The 15,210-nt window shown below is 50.4% G+C and overlaps 1 protein-coding gene and 1 pseudogene across 1 annotated transcript in view; one reads left to right on the top strand and one right to left on the bottom strand.

The window, feature by feature from the left end:
* The first annotated feature begins 213 nt into the window (after positions 1–213).
* Positions 214–15,210, top strand: part of LOC147032475 (signal-induced proliferation-associated 1-like protein 1) — a 322,965-nt gene continuing 307,968 nt past the window's right edge. Inside the window, exon 1 of the mRNA XM_085870130.1 lies at positions 214–232. The gene's annotated coding sequence lies outside the window, so the exon portion shown is untranslated. The remainder of the gene's footprint in view (positions 233–15,210) is intronic.
* LOC147032476 (uncharacterized) lies at positions 707–2,978 on the bottom strand (annotated as a pseudogene).

Genomic DNA, 15,210 nt, shown 5'->3' with positions numbered 1-15,210 from the left:
AAGAGTAGTGCATTCTGATACAGTAAAGAGTACCACATGTGTGAAAGAGGAAGATGAAGCATTATAAGATCGTTTTTGTTATTATTATTAATGTTTGAGAGAGTTTTCAACAGATTAGGTCATGGAAGTGTTGTTGAAAAAATCGAGGAAGAGGAAGAGGAGGAGGAAGAATAAGAGGAAGAAGAAGAGGCGATGAAGAAGAAGAAGAAGAAGAAGAAAAATCAGGAGAAAGGTAGCGTTTTTTTTTTGTTTGTTTGTTTTGTTTTTTGATTTAAGATAAGAAATAGAGAGATTAGTTGGGATAAATGGGGGACATTAGGAAAGTGGGGAAGATAGAAATTGAAGGTAATGGGGAGAAAAAAACAAATATAACAAATAAAACGATCTACACCGAGGGGAACCGGTAGGCTTCAAGCCTCAAGTCAAGGCCTCAAACACCCGGTAAGACGTCGACAAAAACTCACAAAATAGCACGATTTTTGAAACAAAACCGAACTAGGAACACACAGTAACACGTAGGTGAGAAAAATAAACAGTTAAAACTGGACAAATAACGACCGGAAAGTTAACTTTGAGATCGTCAGCAGAGAGTCCCTCAGGAGACCTCTCGACTCTCCAAACCCGCCCTTATCCTCACCTGGCAAGACCACAGTACAAAATCAGGTCAGAAGAGATCAACTTGGTCATTGCGTAACAATAGTTTGCTTCACTGTAGCATCTTGATGTTGCCTGTGTGTCCGCCATCTTCTGGCTTACGGTGTCGGTACTTGGGATAGCTGTCTATGCCTTGTTCTGTGCACTGAAGGAATGTCTTGGGAAAGGTTTGGTGCACTGCTGGTCCACCATATAGGGCGAGTTCATGTTGATTGCTCCGCAGGGACCGTGGATCATGTGGGACAGCACAAATTTGTGAAGCTGTGGGTCTTTGTCCTTGTCGGGAATCTCAGCCGCAATGACCAAGTTGATATCTTCCGGCCTGATTTTGTACTGTAGGTCTTGCCAGGTGAGGATAAGGGCGTGTGGTAGGCCTTGCTTCTGGTACTCGATGCTGTACAGCCAAGTGCATACCTTGCCAAAGGCAGCCTCCTTCGCAATCAGTTCTATCCACTTATTGTGCTTTTTGCAGAAGACCCGTGCCACCATGTCTGGTCTGTCCTGTGCTTGTTGACCCGGCAGGAGGTTGTTCGCGATTTCTAGCCACTGCGGGTTGCATGTCATGGTGATCAAGAAGTCAACCCGGCCCATCCTTCGGACATATGCCATGGCGTCACTCTGTTTCTCATGCATGTAGCGTGGACCGCCAGTGTAGGTGGCCAGAAGTACTACTCTTTGGCCGACTTGCCGAGGGTCGCCATCAATAGCTAGGATGGAGTCTCTTCGGCTGATGTAGCTGTTCGCTCTGAGAGCCTTTAGTTCACGGCATAATAACTGAAGTCTCTCAGTCTCAATCTTGCAGTAGGCATCTACCAGGTATTGTTGGAAGAGGCATGTACCTTGCAGAAGGTAGTTGCCATCCCTTACCATGATGTGACAGCTGTAGAATTGCTGTTGAGTCACCTTGCATCCATTCCTGTCGGCGATGTAGATATGGTAACCATCTGTGCCGTAAGGGAAGAGGAGTGGATACTGTAGTGGGTCATAGGCTGCGTGGAGCTCAGAGATCCTCTTGAGGGTGCCGTCCTTCAGGCGAATGACGATGTCGCAATTTTCCGTTGGTTCATTGTCCATGAGTATGGCCACCTCAGCTGCTGTCTGTGCGTTGTATCGCCGTTCATGCTGACCCCGGGACCTCTTGTCCTCTCTGATCACGATCTTCCACTCTTCAGTATTGTCCTCTTCTATGATGTCTTTGGCGGTCTTGAGCTGTTGAACGTAGTGGTGTTGAACTACTCGGTCAAGTTCCCGAGAAGCTGTTGATTTCGGTGCCTGTTCTGGCCCCTGATTTCAGTCTGCTGTGCGAAGCTGTCGAGGAAATACACCTGGAGGAACTTGGGCTGGCCTTCCTGTGGCGGTAAGAGGCTGCCGATGCGGTGAAACACCTGGCCTTGAATCTTGAAGCTTTGGTTCCATCCCTGCACAGAGGCCTCCTTGTGGCCGAAGCTGGTCATTGAGAAGCAGCCATTGTACTTGCGGATATTGGACAGGAAGGTCTTGCTCATGGGGCCTTTTCCTGAAAAGAGCTCTTGAATGATTTGAGGGAGTGGAGGGAATGGCTGCAGGATAACCTTGCCTCCTGAGCAGCAAATGCCAGGCCTTTCTGCCTTGAATTTTTTTGCACCACAGTGGCAGCAGAGCTTGTCCATTGGCCCAATGTTTGCTTTAACATGGAGATCATTTGGGTCATAAGTCAGTGCGGGCCTATTGGCAGCATCGCGCTCTCTTTGTCGAGTGGTTCGAATACGCTGATCTTCAAGACGGGGAGCGTTCGTTTCAGCAGACTGGGTTGCTCGGGTAGATGCAGTGCGTGCATGCTGATCTTCAAGACGGCGAGCTTTGCTTTCCGGAGACTCGGCTGCTCGGGCAGGTTCATTGCGTTTTTTTTTATTTTGGAGAAGACGCAGTGTTTTCAATTCTTGTCTCTGTCATTCGGACCCTCTTCTGGGCATCGGCTGCAGCAGAATTACGTCCTAATCGTTCTTTACGGGGCATGTTTGTTTATGAACGAACGAATTGATCCAGGGGAATCCAGGGAGCAATTACAACCAACAGCCGCCGTGTTTTCGAGTTGGGCGGTCTTTTGGCATCTGAAGGGAATTGGGTAGAAGAAAGCTGTCATATTTTTAACCAAATAAACTGTATTGAGTGTATCGTTCAAAGATATGATTTACATTAGCACCAGTTACACGACTGTGGACTATGGTCACATGTCATGGTGAAAACATCCATGGAAAATGTGAAAATTCTAGATATGATTTACAGCAGCATCAATTACATGACTGTGGACTGTATGGCCACTGGTGGAAACACTTAGGGAAAAGTTGACGTAAATATGCAATGGTGCTCTCTTGGGCAGTTATTCTTCGAATGTGCTGATTTGTAAATCCACGACCAAGGAAGTACGGCTTATCTCTCAAAGTGTTCATCTCAAGCGTAATAAATGTCTCCAGGTTTTGGAGTCTGGCAACTGCATCATTTGTGTCCTTGTGAGATGCAGCTGTGGTCAGTCCATGTTTTACGACGGAAATTTTAGTCAGTAACTGCTGGTGAATACTGTCAGTTTGCATGCGTGCGTCATGAAGGACCTGTTCTGGAGTCGGATTTGTTGGCAGATTGAGAGGAAATTGTGGGTGGAATCGGGCGTGCCATATTGTATATTCAAACCACTTACTTTCCAGACACGTTGGACACGTTGTATATTCATTGCAGACAACACAAAAATTACTTGTATTCATCGCAGACAACACGCTGTCACCTTCACTTTCGTTTCCTTCGTTATGAGCACAGTCCAGGTTGCCGGCACGCCTCTCTCCCACCACTGGGGGTGGGGTTGGATTTATAATTTACCTCGGCAGTCTGTGGGTGCAACACTTGGTGAGCTCGAACCCACTGAGCCCCCTGGATCCGCCACCGACCTGTCCTATAACCCCTGAGCCCCCTGGATCCGCCACTGACCTGTCTTATAACCCCTGAGCCCCCTTGATCCACCACTGACCTGTCCTATAACCTTTCCTGCACCATGCTCGTTTAGAAAATACATGGTTTGTAGGGTCTAGCTTGCAAACTGTGGGCGCGAGAGGGGGACATACAAACAAACTCTACTGCATAATTCCAGCAGTGTGTGTGTGTGTGTGTGTGTGTGTGTGTGTGTGTGTGTGTGTGTGTGTGTGTGTGTGTGTGTGTGTGTGTGTGTGTGTGTGTGTGTGTGTCTGTCTGCGACCGCCGTTTCTCGCCAACCACTAGTCCGATCTAATTGAAACTTGCCAGGAATATTGCCGGAGACCCGTGGATGTGCCTTTTCAAGGGTTGATATTAATCGGACAAGCGGTTCCCAAGTTACGGCCATTTATTTATCAACCAATGACAGGACACGGTGCTACGACATCACGAATGATGTCACAATTCTTGTTCTTTTTTCTTTTCTTTTTTTCACGATTGTCGTCACAATTCTTCTTCTTCTTCGTTTGATATGACGTCACAATTGACGCTGGGGACCTGAGTATGTGCCTTTTCAAGGTTTGATATTGTTCTTCATCCGTTTCAGCTGTTTCCCACAGTGTTTCCCAAGGTTTGAAAGCTGTTTTTTATCCCAAGGTTTGAAAGCTGTTTTTTTCCCAAGGTTTGAATTAATTGTTCAAATTATTAATTAATCCCAAGGTTTGAATTTTCCCAAGGGAAACAGCTGTTTGAAATATATTGTTACGTCTGGGGGGGGGGGGGGGAGGGTATGCATTCAAAGGGAAATTAGGATGTTTAATTAGGTATGCCATGCTGTCCGAGTTGTACCAGGATCTCGATGCAATAAGTAGCAATTCAGTGGTGATAAATTGTCAAGTAAATGTCCATTTCTTTAAGGGGCAAATGATAATTGTCACGTAGTTAGATAGGGAGATGGGTTAGGGTAATTGTTTTTGCGTATTCCCTTTTAGTATTCCCTGTTGGCTTGCCGTGACGTAACAGGACGGTGCTGCGGATGGCTCCACCCCTTGATCACGATTGGCGGAAGGCGACAGGCAGAGGGCCAAAAAAAGGGCTCCATTAGAAGTGAGGAGGACTCGAGTAGAAAAAGCGATCTGGTTGGGAGAGGAAGCAAGGAGGAGTGAGAAAGGAAAAGCTCTTGTCGAGGTGGCACCACAGAGCTCTCTCTCTGGTTGCGCTTGTTCGTTCCTCGATTCGTCGTGTCTCGTGGTCTTGCTGTGCCTCGTGCCTCACCTCGGTTGGCCCTCGGGTTCTGCTGGCTCGGAATACGGGACCGAACGGCGGGCAGACCTGCCTCCCTCTCCTGCTCGCATCTTGGTGCTAGAACTGGCTCCCTGGCGGCTGTGAGCGGTCTTGGGCCTACACCAGGAGGTCAACACCACCAGGAACAACACCTCGGTGGCTGGTTGGAGCTCACATGCCGGGAACCGCGGTTCTGCGTGGAAGGTTTGACGGAACCGCTGCACCACCGTGTCTCCTGCCCTGACGGGCGCAACGCCAGCTCGTCCGGCACCAATCCAGTGACTTTTACGTCGACACCACGGGCAAGCCTGACCACCAGCTACGTTTTGTGTGTGTGTGCGCGTGTGTGTGTGTGCGCGTGTGTGTGTGCGCGCGTGTGTGTGTGTGCGCGCGTGTGTGTGCGCGTGTGTGTGTGCGCGTGTGTGTGTGCGCGTGTGTGTGTGCGCGTGTGTGTGTGTGCGTGTGTGTGAGTGTGTGAGTGTGTGTGTGTGTGTGTGTGTGTACCTGGCGCCTTGGAGGGTTTGAGATTTGTATATTCATTGGAATTGTTTGTGTTTCCCCCACGCCCGAACCCACATCACCTCCCGTCGAATCGCCCCCGGATCCCTTCTCTTGCCGAGTCTTATTATCGTTCTGGTTAGAGAAATAAATATTATTAACTCAGTGAAAAGCGACGCGTGCCACCTTCCTCGTCCCGTTTGCTGGAGAGCGATTAAAACCGCCATCCTTGGGTGATAAAAAAATAAACCGCCTCCATCGTTTCGGCTCGTTCTACATTGGCGGGACCGCTCAAGTCCCGTGGACGTCACAGTATCTATATTTTTTGCATGTACGGCCACACACGAACGGGCACGCACGTACGGGTCTCTGTGTCTGTGTGTCTGTGTGTCTGTGTGTCTGTCTGTCTGTCTGTGACCACTGTTTCTCGACAACCACTGGTCCGATCTAATTGAAATTTGCCAGGTATATTGCTGGGGCCCTGTGGGTGTGCCTTTTCAAGGTTTGATATTAATTGGACAAGTAGTTCCCAAGTTACGGCCATTTATTTGCCAACCAATGACAGGACACGGTACTATGACATCATGAATGACGTCACAAATCCTCTTTTTTTCTTTTTTTTTTTGCACGATTGACGTCACAATTCTTCTTCTTCATTTGATATGACGTCACAATTGACACTGGGGACCTGAGTATGTGCCTTATCAAGGTTTGAATGTGCCGTTTAAGCTGTTTCCCAGTTTCCCAAGTTATGGCCATTTATGATAAGGTTGGTCCGATCTAATTGAAACAATGCCCCAATCCAGTTGTCATTTACGAGAGCGAAGGAATGAAGCTGCACGTACGGGCACGCACATACGGGCATGCACCTATGGGCCTGCACGTACAGGCCTGCGAGAGTGAAGGAACGGCCTGTGTGGTTGTTGTTTCTGGCACGCGGTTTGAAAGTTTTTTTTTTTTTTTTTTTGCACGTACGGGCACACACGTACGGACCCACACCTACGGGCCCGCACTAGTATATAGTGTTGTGGTTGACGAAATTCGCAAACCACCATTCAGGTCCCTTAGGTGAGATATCTCTGTAAGTATATGTGTAGTTAGGCCCAAAACCGTTGTTTCGAGGGAATAAATGTCATTCATTCGGGCTGCGACCCTTCTAGATAGCCGTTTTTCTTTTACTATCTTTATTTTGGACCAGCCGCCATTACTACCATTACTACCACCACCAACCACGTCTCAACAGCCATCACACAACACCCACCAACCGCAACGCCGCTTCACAACAACAACAACGCCAACAGCCACGACCTTTACCGTCACAACTCTCCCTCGCAACCATCGCATCACCGCCATTGCCGCGCCGCTTGTGGGCACCGATACTGGACTCGTGCAGGGCGCGCACCGAGCAGCGGGTGCAAAAACACCAGCCTTTCCAAAGAAATCGGATCAAAAACGATTCACGCCCACTTCTGTTCCGTCCTATCGGCGAGCGTGGGGCGATTTGGCCCCGCCTCCAGGTGCGTCGGAGTATAATCGCTATATGCAGATTCGTGGATCAAAAAGCATTCACGCCCACTTTTCCTCTGTCCAATGGGGAGCCAGCCAGAGGTAAAGGGTCGAAGGTGAAGGAGCAAAGCCCCGGGGGCTATAAAGGGCCGCGTTCGCTCGCCAAAAAGGCAGTTGAGTTGGGAAGAGTCGGAGCAGTTGAGTTGGGAAGAGTGGAGTTGGAAAGAGTCAGTCAAGGAGAGTGGAGAAGAGAAGAGTCGGAGAAAGCAGTTGGACGGAGCTGTGGAGAGTGGGAGAGTTGGAGAGGTGGCGGCGGCGAAGGCAGTCGAGAGGGCGCTCGTGTCAGTCGGGGAGCTGCGGAGAGGGGAGGCCGATAACGTGACCGAGGTCGCGGTGAAGACGCTCGTCGCGGGACCCGAGCCAGCGAGATATCCTCATCCCCCCGAGCATCAACAACCCCCTCCTGTTTCCCCCCGCGCTGAGATAGTGTGAGAAGGGGGCCCCGTTCCCACCCCATTCCAGACACTGTCCGCGAGGCCCGCGGAGTCGGGGCGCCACCGCCATTTTGCGGCTCATCACCAGACGGGTAGGCTCGACGCGGTCTCGGCCCCAGGCCCGTCTGCCCCCTCATAGTGGAGGGTGGTCCCTTTTTCTTTTGCTTTGAGTATATGTGTTGTCGGCACCGTCTGTGAAGTAAAACTGTATAAGTGTTGCCGTGTGCCCGGTAGTCGGTGGTAAATCTGCATTGTGTTTCTTGTTTTACATTTGCTTTTTGTGCATTATTGTTGTGTTTCTTCCACTTTTACATTTGCTTTTGGTGTATAATTGTATATGTGTGCTATCCGTGTGCCATCGCGAAATAAATTTGCTTTATGTTGAACTGTTTTTCCCGTTTCGCTTCGTCTTTTCTTTAATTGAATCTCCATCTTACTTCACGTAAAGGGTTGGTCGTGGGCTAAATACGCCCGATAATTAGTCGAACCGTCGAGGCCGACGATAACACCGCTCGGTTATCCCGATAGTACGGAACGGGTCGCTTAAAGTGGCCCGTGTCCGAAGTCGACCTGCGGCGAGGTGCGATCGCCCGGTCTACCCTCCGTGTGGGTACTTAGGTAGGTCGAATTTGGCGAGCAACCCTATCCCACGCGGGGGGCCGATTGGCACGATCGTGGTGAGGCCGAAAGGCCCACCCGTGACTAGTTCCCGGCGTTAGTCCGAGAGGGTCATGACGGGATTGTCCGTCCGGTGGGCGACGTGCCGCGATTCGAGTTACGTGGCCGTCCGCACGCCGGCGGGCGCGAATCCGCAACACTGGTGTCAGGTCGTGAGATACAAACTCATCCCCCTCCTCGCGACACTGGTGTCGGAGAACGAGACAACGGGCTCTCCTGTCTCCAGCTAAATTCACGGAATCGGTCCAGGGGTGAGAGGAGCGACCCCCGATTCCCTCCAAATTACGAGCGAGCTAAATTAACCCTTTACGAGAAGCAAGATGGCGTCTCAAGGCGAGCGGGTGCCGGGTGGATTAGGTATGTGTAATAGTAATGTAGAATCCATGGCTCCAGACGAGATCACCGTGCAAGAGAAACCCGTACCAGAAGGTTGGGAAAGGCATCGATGCCGTTCATCTGGTCGGTTTTTTTTATTATAACTCCACCACGAAATGTAGTCAGTGGGAGTGGCCAGGGCAGGTGACAATGCGGCAGATTATGGAACTCGCGCAGAGCATAAATGACAAACTGGATTACAGGAATGCCGAAATGAGAGAAAGGAACAACGAAATGAAGAGAAATACGCAACAAATGGAAAATAAAAAAAATGGATGGAAACTCACTCGAAGCGAAAAACCAAATGAAAGAAATGCGGGGTGAGATGCAGAGCATGGGCATAGGCCTGCAGGCAGGCATTATGGCAATGGCGAGGAGCGAAACGCGGACCACGGGCGAGAAAATGGCGCTACCACGTGCTGGGACGAACGAGCTGGGGGGGAGTGCAACGGCTGTCAGGCCCGCGGTCGGGGCGGGCGAGAAAATAATTCGGGAGACGTGTAAGACTAGACATGAGGTAAAGAAGGTATTAGAAAAATTAAAAGAAAGCCAGGAGGAGACAGAGGAGGGATTGAAGGTCGAAACGGTGGAGTGTGAGAAAAGACTTCAAGACATGACGAAGAGAGTTGATAAGCTGGGACTGGAGGGAAAAATGGAGACAGAGGAACTGGGAAGACGGGTAGAAAACCACAAGCGCAAGCCGGAAGAACAGTTAGAAGCCAAAGCAAGATCGGAGGGTGCGGAGATGAGAAAAGAATTTGAAAAGAAAGCTTCTGAGTTACAGAAACACCAAAACAAAGAGAAGGAATTACAAAACAAGTTGAGGATGGTGAGAGAAGAAAGAACGACAGCAGAGAATGAAACGTTAAGGAACCACACTGAGCAGATTGAACAATTAGAAGCCAAAGCAAAGTCTGAGTGTGCAGAGATGAGAAAGGAATTGGAAAAGAAAGTTTCTGAGTTACAGAAACACCAAAACAAAGAGAGGGAACTACAAAACGAACTGAGAGTGTTAAAAGAGGAAAGGAAGAGAACGGAAAATGAAACTTTAAGAAACCACACTGTACAGATCGAACAGCTGGAAGCCAAGGCCAGACTAAAGAATGAGGAACAAGAAAGAGTAATGAAGGAAGAACGAATGAGACAGGAGAAAGAAATCAGTCAGTTGAAAGAAATGACGAGATTGCAGAAGGAGGAACAAGAAAGACAGTGGAATAGAAAACTGAAAGAGTATGAATTTGAAACTGAACGACAAAAGGAAAAAAAAGGTTTGAATACGAGGAGAAAGTAAAGGAGCAAGGAATGAAGCAGGAAGGAGAAATCAGGAGATTGAAGGACACAACGAGATTGGAGAGGGAAGAACGAGAGGAACAATGGAATAGAAAACAAAAAGAACATGAATCTGAGGTTGACCAATTGAAAGAAAAGCTGAGGCTGGAGTACGAGGAGATAGACAAAGAACAGCGAATGAAACACAAAATGGAGATGAACCAAATGAAGAAAACCATGAAACTGGATAAGGAAAGACAGGAGAGGAAACTAGGAAGAGTAATGAGACAGCAGCGAATGAAACACAAAATGGAGATGAACCAAATCAAGAAAACCATGAAACTGGAGAAGGAAGGACAGGAGAGGGAACGAGGAAGAGTAATGAGACAGCAGCAAATGAAACACAAAAAGGAGATTAACCAAATTAAGCAAACAACGAAACTGGAGAAGGAAGGACAGGAGAGGAAACAAGGAAGAGTAATGAGACAGCAGCAAATGAAACACAAAAGGGAGATTAACCAAATGAAGCAAACAACGAAACTGGAGAAGGAAGGACAGGAGAGGAAACAAGGAAGAGTAATGAGACAACAGCAAATGAAACACAAAAAGGAGATTAACCAAATGAAGAATACCATGAAACTGGATAAGGAAAGACAGGAGAGGAAACTAGGAAGAGTAATGAGACAGCAGCGAATGAAACACAAAATGGAGATGAACCAAATCAAGAAAACCATGAAACTGGAGAAGGAAGGACAGGAGAGGGAACGAGGAAGAGTAATGAGACAGCAGCAAATGAAACACAAAAAGGAGATTAACCAAATTAAGCAAACAACGAAACTGGAGAAGGAAAGACAGGAGAGAAAACAAGGAAGAGTAATGAGACAGCAGCGAATGAAACACAAAAAGGAGATTAACCAAATGAAGCAAACAACGAAACTGGAGAAGGAAGGACAGGAGAGGAAACAAGGAAGAGTAATGAGACAGCAGCAAATGAAACACAAAAAGGAGATTAACCAAATGAAGCAAACCATGAAACTGGAGAAGGAAGGACAGGAGAGGAAACGAGGAAGAGTAGTGAGAGAACAGCGAATGAAACACAGGAAGGAAATGAGCCAATTGAAAGAAACGATGAGATTGGAAAACAAAGAGCAGGAGGAACAGTGGGAGAGAAAACAACAACTATATGAGTGTGAAATTGAACAACTAAAACGGAGAGCGAGATTGGAGTCAACGGAGATTGAGGAGCTACGGAGGGAGAACGAACAGCTAATGGGGCTCAGAGAGAAAGAACGACTCAGATGGGAAGGAAAAAGGAACCAGGAAGAGACAGAAAAAAGGAACCAGGATAGAAAATGTATAGAGACACGGGAGACAGAAAAAATAGAGGAGAGACTGCATGATAATGACTGGTTTAGAGACGCACACACACACACACGGAGGTAGTGGAGGACGATGAGGGTGAGCTCGCGGAGCGTGTAGGGACCCAGTGCGAGCAGCGGGATAGCCTCCTCCAGGAACGAGGGGAGGGAGTATGCCCCCTTGAGGCGAGTCACGACCAGGTGGGTTCGGTCGTGCTTTGCGAGTTCGAGGGGAGAAGTGCTGCGAACGGGTGCACGGAGAGCTTGGGGGGTATAGAGGCCCCGGAGACCCTTGTGGGGACACAAATCCCCAGTGTGGTTGTCCCGGCGTGTATGGTGCAAGGTGTGAGTAAGACCCCGTGTGTGGACGAGACCCCAGGTGTGAGTGCGTCCCCGTGTGTGGAAGCGACCCCGTGTGTGAGTGGTGTAGTGGCAAGTGTGCCAAAGGGAGTGCTTCCCAGCATGCCGTGTGTGGATGAGGCACCGTGTGTGAGTGTCGCCGTGTGTGTGAGTGAGGCACGGTGTATGAGTGAGGGACCGCGGATGAGTGCCCCCGTGTGTGTGAGTAGTATGGTTTGTGTGAGGGAAATGGCACGAGTGAGGGAAACGCCGCGAGTGAGTCGAGCCACGTGTGCAAGGGAAATGGCATGCGTGAGTGAGCGGCCGAGTGCGAGAGAGACAGCGTGTGCAAGGTCGCTGTGTGTAAGGGAGATGTCGGTCGGCATGTGTGAACATGCAGCCGCGTCTCCCGGGGTGAATGTGATGGAATGGACTGTGAGCGTCATTACACGCAGGAATGCGTGTGTTGAATGGAGACGACGACGGCGACAAAGGAACGAAAGCCGGGTAGCGGCTGTAGTTGTTTCGGGGACCGTGCCGGGTTCACCCAGCAGTGAGCACGAGGTCCGTGCTGTGCAACGCACGAGGCCCCCACGTGCTCGCTTGCGAGAGTGAAGTCCCGGTCCGGAAACGCCAGCGGTGGATTTGCCGATCCCGCGGACGGACAAAGTTTAGGCAGGATTACGGATTTGGACTGGACGGGTTCTCCACGCGGGCGGGTGTGTGTGTTACGCTCCAACGGGCAGAGCACATGTGTTCGCGTGGGGAACCCCTCGAGACGTGGGGCTTGTGTTTTTTTATGCGCACGGTGACGTCATGGCTGCACGCGGGGTTGGAATCCGGCAGGAGGGGTATCCCTGCCGGATGGTACCGTCCAAGGAGGGACGAGGTACACGTGCAGCTGCATGACGTCACAGGCAGGTGCAAAGTGCGCGAGCTGTGAGTTGCCGCGCTGGTGCTGCGCATGTAAAAAAAAAAAAAAAGCAAGCCTCACTTTCGGGTGCACAGGATTCCTGGGCAAGGGGTGGAAGACCCCCTTGACCAGGGCACAGGATGGAAACTAGTTAGGGGGAAGGGTTAGCTTAGTTAGACCGACTTCATGGGGCAGGGGTAAGTCCTCATGGGGCCCGTGGAATGGATTAGTTAGAGGGATTTAGATGAGCTTTAGGTGGGGAAATAAAAGTTATTTTAGAGATTTGGAGACAGTGACAGCCTTTGGATGTGTAGAGTTGACGTAGTTTAGCTACGTAGTGATAAAAGGAACGTGCTTTAGTGTAAGGGACGACGTGGGAGCACGAGTTAGTTAGGGGATGTAGTTAGGAGGATGGCAGAGTTCAGCGGTGTGTGTGTTGAAGAGTTGGTGAGTTGTGAGGTGAGCACTTGTTGAGTGAGTGAGGCCAGCGGGTCTGTGTGAGTGGAGCGAATGGGGAATGCATGGTGCGATGAGTGATTGGGGGGAGGAGTGACTCCCGCCCAAGGGACCCCGGGGTCAGTGTAGAGTGAGTTAGCTGGGTTAGTCAAATTAACAAAAATGGAGGTTGTTTTGTTGTTGGTGGGTGTGTAGGCTCGAAACCCGTTTGGAGGGGTGCAGGAGCCCTGTTGACGGGCTGGGAGCGTGGCTGCGAAAGGTGAGTATCGCTGAGTGGGTACCCCGGGCACCAGGCTAGTCGGCCGTGGTAGGCCAAGGGCCCATGGGGGGCCGGGATAGCGTAGTGGGCACGGGTGCGCCTGCTTCGTGCGGGGGCCCGGGGCGCCATTAGCCGCGTGGGCAGTGTTGTGGGCATGGGTGACCCTCGGAAAGAGGCCTGGGAAGCCAGCCTGCCACGTGTGCGTTTCAGGGGAGGTGCCATGGGGGGCACTCCCCGGTGTTTAGGGAGCTGGTAGGCTCGGAGGCAGTGTAGTGCCCGGGGGTGCCATAGCTGGAGATTCGGCAGAGGGTCGTGCCTACCAAAGAGAGCCACGCGTCCCAGCCATGAAACCGTGTGAGGGCACGGAAAGAAAATTGGGGGGCGAGGCCCGAAATTGTGAGGACACCAACACAGGCGACGGGAATCTGGGTTGTTAGAACCAATAGTTTAAGCGAGAGGCGCTTGTTGAAAGCCCCGGGGTAGTTTAACAGTTAAATGGTTAGGGTAGATAGGAAGTATACCCCTCCGCACCATCCATCCCCTCGCTCTCGTTGTGGGCCGCTGGACCCACTTTGGTTATAGATCGCTGAACTCTGGGGAGGCCATCCTGAGGATTCGTTGGGCCTCGACACAGGACGTTAGCTCTCCCTTATTCCCCTCCGGGAAGGGAACGTAGGGGTTGGGAGTAGGCTAGGTGACAGGATAGGTTAGCCGAACAAGGACAGTACAGGGGGTTAGGGGACAATTTATAGTGGGGAAGTAAAAAATAAAAAAATAAGTTGGGGCTAAATTGGGGTTTGACAAATTAAGGGAGTGGGTATAGACAGTGACAGGCAAAGGCGATAGGTTGGGAGGGAGACCGTAGAGTAGGTCCGAGCCCGCCTTCCGAGTGGCCAGCACCACCGCACTCCCTCCACCAACCTCCACTGAACGGCAAAGGCTGGCCAGCTTCATCTGCTGGCTGCGTTGCTGCAAGGCAAAGGCCGGCCCACTTCATCGGCAGCTGTTGTTTTGCTGCAAGGCCTGTGCCGGCTGGATCGTCTGCAGCTGCTGTGCTGCAAGGCCTGTGCCGGCTGGATCGTCTGCAGCTGTTTTCTGCAAGGCCTGTGCCGGCCAGTTCATCTGCCGGCTGTGTTTGCCTGCAGCGGCCTTGTTCTGCAGGCTGTGTTTGCCTGATCACCTTTGCCATGCCATGCCCACTGCCCCTGTTCACCAGCCCCGTTCAATTTTTGCTTGCCCCCCCTGTTCATTGCCATGTGCGCCAGGATCAGAAAGCAACAGTTTGCAAGCTGCAAGAACTGCCCTGTTGGCAGCTACAACACGGGCCTGCAGTTGCGGCCCGTGCACCGTGTTTGCGTGCATCCATCCATTCATCCATCCATTCGTTGTGCTCATTGCGTGTGCCACTTGAGCTGGCACGGAGACTGTGTTTGTGCAGCCCATGCACCGTTGTGGTTCACTGCGTTCAGTTCAAAAGGGAAGGCCTTGGACTGCGTGTGAGCAGCCGGCCACGTTCCCTGTCACCTGCATTGTTTGAGGCAGAGACTGCATGCGAGCAGCCTGGCTCCCTGCTAACTGCTTTCTTTTTGCAGAGACCATTGATCCTGGGCCATGGTTTAGTGTAAAATTTGTAAGTTAAGGTTAAGATGTACTGTACATATGAGTGCGCCCCCGGCATGTCTGTCTTAGCGCCGGCAATTTTATTTAAGTCGTCCGTGTGAGTGAGTTTGTTTAGGTAGTTACTCAGCCCTCAGGTTATTTATTTTGGGGACACGAATACCATGAATGTCGCACTCAGGGATCCGTAGGTAAAATGTACTAGGGGAAAACTACACATGATGGCACACGAAAATTTGACGACTCGGGACGAGTCTGTAAAAAGGGGAGGGGGTAGTGTTGTGGTTGACGAAATTCGCAAACCACCATTCAGGTCCCTTAGGTGAGATATCTCTGAAGTATATGTGTAGTTAGGCCCAAAACCGTTGTTTCGAGGGAATAAATGTCATTCATTCGGGCTGCGACCCTTCTAGATAGCCGTTTTTCTTTTACTATCTTTATTTTGGACCAGCCGCCATTACTACCATTACTACCACCACCAACCACTTCTCAACAGCCATCACACAACAACCACCAACCGCAACGCCGCTTCACAACCACAGCCACGACCCTTGCCGTCACATCTCGCTC

Source organism: Eptatretus burgeri, chromosome 2, assembly GCF_056783735.1.
Source record: "Eptatretus burgeri isolate ZD-2024b chromosome 2, Ebu_testis_v1, whole genome shotgun sequence".
In the NCBI taxonomy this organism is placed as follows: domain Eukaryota; kingdom Metazoa; phylum Chordata; class Myxini; order Myxiniformes; family Myxinidae; genus Eptatretus; species Eptatretus burgeri.
This window is presented reverse-complemented; position numbering and strand designations above follow the sequence as displayed.